The sequence below is a fragment of the Enhydra lutris genome, unplaced genomic scaffold (assembly GCF_002288905.1).
Source record: "Enhydra lutris kenyoni isolate GAN:26980312 unplaced genomic scaffold, ASM228890v2 scaffoldscaffold60, whole genome shotgun sequence".
Taxonomy (NCBI): Eukaryota; Metazoa; Chordata; class Mammalia; order Carnivora; family Mustelidae; genus Enhydra; species Enhydra lutris.
The window spans coordinates 8,890,009-8,896,008 of record NW_019154144.1 but is presented as its reverse complement, the minus strand read 5'-3'; positions in this window follow the sequence as shown (position 1 = coordinate 8,896,008).

Below are 6,000 nucleotides of genomic sequence, written 5' to 3'. Positions count from 1 at the left end.
ACCAGATGGCCAACAGACACATGAAAAAGTGCTCCACATCACTTGGCATCAGGGAAATACAAATCAAAACCACAATGAGATAACACCTCACACCAGTCAGAATGGCTAAAATTAACAAGTCAGGAAATGAAGGATGCTGGCGAGGATGTGGAGAAAGGGGAACCCTCCTACACTGTTGGTGGGAATGCAAGCTGGTGCAACCACTCTGGAAAACAGCATTTTGAGGTTCCTCAAAAAGATGAAAACAGAGCTACCCTATGACCTAGCAATTGCACTACTGGGTATTTACCCTAAAGATACAAACGTAGTGATCCGAAGGGGCATGTGCACCCGAATGTTTATAGTAGCAATGTCTACAATAGCCAAACTATGGAAAGAAGCTAGATGAATGGATAAAAAAGAGATGGTATATAAATACAATGGAATACTATGCAGCCATCAAAAGAAATGAAATCTTGCCATTTGTGACAACGAGGATGGAACTAGAGGGTATTATGCTTAGCGAGATAAGTCAATCGGAGAAAGACAACTATCATATGATCTCCCTGATATAAGAAAGTGGAGATGCAATGTGGGGGGTTTGGGGGGTAGGAAAAGAATAAGTGAAACAAGATGGGATCAGGAGGGAGACAAACCATAAGAGACTCTAAATGTCACAAAACAAACTGAGGGTGGCTGGGGGGAGGGAAGTAAGGAGAGGGTAGTGGGGTTATGGACATTGGGGAGGGTATGTGCTATGGTGAGTGCTGTGAAGTGTGTAAACCTGGAAATTCACAGACTTGTACCCCTGGGGCTAATAATACATTATATGTTTATTAAAAAATAAAAATAAAATAAAATACTCCCCCCCCCCAAAAAAAATTGCTTCTCAACTTGTCATATGTCTTTGGTCAATTCAAAGCTCTGAAATGGTTGTTTTCAACAGTTTGTCCAGTTTTTTTTTTAGAAATTTTTTTTTTTTAATTTATTTGACAGAGAGAAATCACAAGTAGGCAGAGAAGCAGGCAGAGAGAGAGGAGGAAGCAGGCTCCCTGCTGAGCAGAAAGCCCGATGTGGGGCTCGAACCCAGGACCTGGGATCATGACCTGAGCCGAAGGCAGCGGCTTAACCCACTGAGCCACCCAGGCGCCCCAGTTTGTCCAGTTTTGTTGTTATATAATGTTTTATCAGAAAGCATGATCAGAGTATATGATGTTTTATCACAGAAAGTTAATAGTAGGGCATAGTCTAAATGTCTAACTGGTAGCCATTATTATTAGCATTTTGTTTTGTGGATCACAACAAATATATACAAAATAAATGCTCACCTAATCTCAATAAATATTGGCCCTTTTCTATATAATGTTTAAATGTTTCCTATCTAAAATTTATATGGAGGCCCTTTTCTACATAACATTTCTATATAATATTTCTATATAATGTTTATATGTTTACTTTATGTGTTTCTATACAATTTTACATGTTTCTATATAATGTTACATATTCATTTAACTTCAATAAAATATTGGTTCTTTTTATACAATGTTCATATTCTCTAACAGTTAAATTATTCAAGTTCCTTAAGACACAAGGATTCTGAAATCTGTAATAAACAATAATTCATTATACTGAAGCTCTTTCGTCTCAAAACAAGTCCGTTTTGATTATTAGAATTTTTTTTAAAAAAAGCAGGATTCTAGAACTGTACTTTTAGTGAGAATGAATGATGGCTGGAGAAGATTAAAAAAATATCTCTATGAACATAATTATAAGAAACCAGGTTGAGACTATAAAAATAAATATATTCAACCACAGAACCCGGACTTACCAAAAATATTTATAGTCTGCTAGACGATAGTGTTATAAAGGAACTCATTTGGGATTAAGTATCAACCTGTGTCCACACATTCAGGGGGCACTAACTTGCACCTCAGATAATCCATTTATTTTCTGTGCCATTATCTGTCCTGATCACAGTCAAAGTAATCACAAGATGACCCCACAAAATAAGTAAGGCAGTTTTACTTAATGGATCACATATACTCAACCTCATTCATTTGGAATGAGGTTCAATACTACAGAGTTTTAACCTACAGCTTTTTTTTTAATTATGAAAAATCATTTTGTTAGAACTTGAGCACAATTAGCTGAAAGGCTATTGGAAGATGTAAAATGTATGAGAATATGTTATAAACTGTTGCCATGTAATTTTTCTGATCCTTTGAATTAAGTATCATAATTCACATGAATCTGTTCCATAATAATTTGCCAACAAAATGGATGAGCTTAAGAAAGAAAGTAACAGCCTTCATGGAAAAGTCAAAAGAGAGTATGTAATTCCTTACTGTTGTGGAAGGAAATGAAGAAAGAACCTCAAAATTTCAACATCTTCAGAGGAACCAAGAAAAAAAGGTTAAGAGTTTTTAGGTTTAAATTGCACCCTCCATTCTATACCGTAAAATTGGTATTTAAAAGATCTGTTTTTCAAATAATATATTACAAGTTTTAAAGTAAGAGAACACACACTAAGCAATGGAAAGAAAATGTTCTTTCTTGAAGAAAAAAAATCTAGCGCATTGCAATGAGGCCCTCTGCTGCCATTTTTTAATATTACACCAAAGAAGACTAATTTCCAGTGGTCTTAGTAGGACCAACATACTTCAACAAAGCTTTAAGGAAAAAAATTACTTAAATCCTTCAGCGAAGTGTAGTCATTTACAAGATTTTTTAAAATTGAAGTGACTGATTCTGGGTACTGTTATTCTGAACACAGTGTCTGAGCCATATAAACTTCAGTTAAATCCCTTAGTGACAGCATTATTCATTTAAGAACTGATTTTCATTATTTTATGTTCTATGTAAGTATTTCCAAAAGGAGACTATATTCATACCAAATGGTTTCTACAATGACAATAGTTCATCCAACACTATGGGAAAAATTTTTTTTTTAATTAGAAAGAAACTTGTGTCTCAAAGGCCATTCCTAATAAACATCTCTATTTCCTGGGGGAAAAGTAACAAGGAGTCCAGAAAATTAACTCAAAAACTCATCTGAGACTAAAACCAATGCAATTTCACCATGATTTTTAAACTGTTGAGACCAGGGGTAGACTTGCCGGAAAATGAATAAAACCTCACATGCAGAGTTTCTGGAGTGCTGGGAGCTGCCAGGAGCTGTGAAGTATTCCAGGTGAAAAGGAGAAGCCAGGTGTCAATAAGGAAGCTTTTTAATGTAAGCATTTCTGGTAAATGGTCTCAAGATGACTTAGAAAAAAAGGGATCTGAACCTCCAAGTTCAAGTAAATTGTCATGATTTCTTTTCCTATGCTAAATGTCATTTTTTTTAAGATTTTATTTATTTATTTGATAGAGAGAAATCACAAACAGGCAGAGAGGCAGGCAGAGAGAGAGAAGAGGAAGCAGGCTCTCTGCCAAACAGAGAGCCCAATGCAGGACTCGATCCCAGGACCCTGAGATCATGACCTGAGCCGAAGGCAGAGGCTTACCCCACTGAGCCACCCAGGCGCCCTAAATGTCATTTTTTTAAATGTTTGTAGTTTTTTCTTCTTTTTTTCTTAAAGAGGGCCAGGAAAAAAAAGTGTCACCTTACAATCCACAAAACCTGCTTCTGGGTAGTATAATTTACTCAAAACAGTCCACACAAAAAATGTTATTTTATTTTTAATGGGAACAACTTATATTAATAGGAAAAAAATATTTTTAATGTCAATTTTAGAAACAAGATTAATCAGGAGCTTAAAAAGGCATTGATAAAAATACTTTATACAGTTTTTAAGGGGAAAAAAGAAGATTAATATCTGCCCAACAGTGAAGCTATCTAGCATACGAGAATCTCTAGTTTTTGATATCTATGAGTGGTTAAGAGTACTGGCTATGGTGTCAGACAATTCTTGATTTGAATCCTGAATTCATCACTCTATAGCTAAGTCAGCTTTAACAAGTTAATTGTGCCTTATAAATGTAGGCATTTGATAACTATTTGTTGAATAAATAGATGCATGCATCAACTCCACATAAAAACTTCAATTTAGCAAATATAATAGTTCAGTTTACTTCCATTTGAAAAAAAAAAAAAAGAGGGGCGCCTGGGGCTCAATGGGTTAAAGCCTCTTCCTTTGGCTCGGGTCATGATCCCAGGGTCCTGGGATCTAGCCCTGCATCCCCCCCGCATCAGGCTCTCTGCTCAGCAGGGAGCCTTCTTCCCTTCCTCTCTCTGCCTGCCTTCCTGCCTCTGTCTGTGTGATCTCTGTCTGTCAAAAACATAAATAAAATCTTTAGGGGAAAAAAAAAAGAATGATTTGTTGCACAGATATCTGTTAGGGGAAAGGTATTGGGCAAAGGGGGAAGAAAGAATACCAGAGTTCAAGCAAAACATTTTTTGAAGATTTATATTTGCATTTGATTAGATGGGGAGAGGCTTCCTGGAGCACAAAGCATTTAAGAATGAAGTCTTGACAGATTGTTAGGATCAGACCTGGTTGGGAAGGTGGAGCAGGCTGGAAGCATTTCAGGCTGAGGGAAAATACACTAAGCCATGACCCAGAGACAAGAAAGTGGAGAGATCTAAGTATTCTGGGAAGTTAGTAGCCCTGTTAGCTTAAGGTTTGGAAAATTCAGGGGAGACTGGGCTGGAAACAAACCAGGGTCACATCACCACTTCAGTTAATAATGCTCCCTATTCTGAACATGCTTATAAAATTCCTTATCAGTGAAAGTCCACACAACCACCCTTATAAATTACATTTGGCTTTCTTTCATAGACAATGTCTTTAACTGATACAAAGAAATATAGGATTTAGGATAAAATTTTTTATTAAACTATAATTATTTCAGTTCCACATTTGAAAAGGGATTTTTTTTTAATTTACACTTTCTCCAAAACTGGACTATCTGTAACTTTTTTAAATACTGACTTCCCTCACACAGAAATCATTTGAATTTCAAGGCTTATGTTAAAGCCATTCATTGGAAGATTGGAAGAGAAGGAAGCATAATGGACATTGGGTTGGCTACATTAATTTTCTAGTAGGTCATTAGGAAGAAAACTGTTCTCAAGGCAAATGTCATCAACAAAGTTAAGTGGATAAATGAAAGAAATACCGGTCTTGTTGGTATAATACAAAAAGTAATGCTGTTGGGTCAGACTTGAATTTTGAATTGGCCTTGACCACTTGTCAGTACTGTGAGCTTGGGCAATTCATCTAATTTCTCTATGCCTTAGTTTCTACTTCTGTAAAATAAGGATAATCACAATAATAAAATTTGCCTGTGGTATATTATGTTACTATCTGTCCGTGGGAGAGTATACATTTTCACACACACTGTCTTTGGGCCTGGACATATGGAATGTTTTATCCAACACAATGTGACATTTTTTCCAACTTTTGCCATGAGAATGACACCCCCATAAGGAGGCTACCTTTTCAGCTTGGATTCCAGAACGAAGAGGACACAAAAACCAGAGATGTAGCGTTCTATATCCTCCATAAAATGTAAATGACGAATAAACTTTATTGTTGCAAGCTGCTGAGATTTGGAGGTTCCTACTGTTGCAAAGCCAATTAATATACTGCACTATCCACGTCACACATTTGTTATAAAGATTGAATAAAATAATACATTTTAAAACACTGTATAACCTTCTATGTCCACCCATACCTTATACTACCTCCTTCTCTTACCTAGGTTGATGGAGATTAGAAAATTTAGGAACATTAACTTGCAAAGTGCTCAGTTCCTATCCCACCACCATACCATACCTCATAAAATGAAATAGTCTTGGGTTCTTTGTTATTTGTGATATGAATTGCCATGAGAATATTAAAGGGAGGATATATCCTTAAAACGATACAGTTCTTCATGCTAGTGCCTATCCCAATTCTTCTAACAAAGTACTCAGAACCACTTACATCTGGTTTCCCTCTGTATTCTCATTCTTACTTAAATCTTTGTTTAGCCAGAGTTTTACCAGAGCTTCTGTGCGGAATCCTGTTTATACTT